Here is a 1,118-nt window from a genome sequence, read left to right as displayed (position 1 = left end):
TTCACATTTCACACAATTCAATAGTTCAATCATATCAAGAGGAATTGTGCAATCATTACCACAATCAACTTTAGAACATTTGCTTCTTCCTTAGACTCATTGCTATTAGTATAATTATTATTTTTTTTATTTTGGCAAAAATATACACAGCCCCCTTAACAACTTAGGAAAATATAGAGCTTTCATCTGACTATGGGAAGATGCATGAGCCTATGTAAATACAAAGTATATACTTAAGTAAAAATATGAGGAACATCAAGTGAGATGTAGGCTTGAAATAAAGTAATTTCTTGTAAGAAGAGTTTGGCTAACTTGTGAAGTAAAATACCAAACAACACCTGACTTTGATCATCGAAAGCACAGAAGAAGGGCTGAATTAGGAAATGTTTTGAGAATGATGAGGGCAATGAATGTACAAATGCGCTTTACACAATTGATGTATGGATGGATTGTGATAAGAGTTGTATTAGCCTCTAATAAAATGATTAAAAAAAGAAAAAAGAACATGTATCCTGGGGACATTACAGGGAGTGGCTTTAACAAACAGAAATGTATTTTCTCACAGATTAAGAAGCAAGACTTTCAAATTCCGGGCATTGGGTCTAGGAGACCCTGAGTCTCTTTTCAGCATCTGTTACTAAATTCCTTGTTGAACTTGATGAGGCATGGCATCTATCTCCCCCATTTCCTTAGGGGTCTCTGTGCTTGTATCCCAGAGGTGATTGGCTTAAAACACACCCTGCACTGAGATGCTCTCGTTAATACAAGAAAGCCCTGTTGGGACCAGTGGGCTTCTATCCCAGAGTCCTCACTGTGGCATGGCGGAGTAGACTGCATACTGGAATCCCCTAGCTACTTCTGTTCTTTTGAAGATTTACAGCCGTGGAAATATGCAGAGGCGATGTTTTTAAAGATTTATTTTATTGAGGGCTCTTACAGCTCTTATCACAATCCATACATGTATTCGTTGTGTCCTTGGTATCAGCTCATTTTTTTAATCCTCCCTCCCCTAACATCTCTCCCCCGTGAATCCTTGATTTATAAATTTTTTTTCCCATGTCTTATAGGGACCGCTGTCTCCCTTCACCCATTTTTCTGTTGTCCATCCCCCTGGGGGG

At 38.6% G+C, this 1,118-nt stretch overlaps 2 protein-coding genes across 2 annotated transcripts in view; one reads left to right on the top strand and one right to left on the bottom strand.

The window, feature by feature from the left end:
• The window catches only part of LOC123521632, a 15,330-nt gene that overhangs the window by 6,603 nt on the left and 7,609 nt on the right, over window positions 1–1,118 (bottom strand). The gene's annotated exons all lie outside the window — the stretch shown is intronic.
• Window positions 1–1,118, top strand: part of LOC115869492 (NADH dehydrogenase [ubiquinone] 1 alpha subcomplex subunit 12-like) — a 3,442-nt gene that overhangs the window by 452 nt on the left and 1,872 nt on the right. The window lies entirely within an intron of this gene.

Source organism: Echinops telfairi, unplaced genomic scaffold (assembly GCF_000313985.2).
Source record: "Echinops telfairi isolate 266 unplaced genomic scaffold, ASM31398v2 ScPeMD7_29;HRSCAF=101, whole genome shotgun sequence".
In the NCBI taxonomy this organism is placed as follows: Eukaryota; Metazoa; Chordata; class Mammalia; order Afrosoricida; family Tenrecidae; genus Echinops; species Echinops telfairi.
The sequence above is the reverse complement of the archived record's forward strand: the minus strand, read 5'-3'. Positions and strand labels throughout refer to the sequence as shown.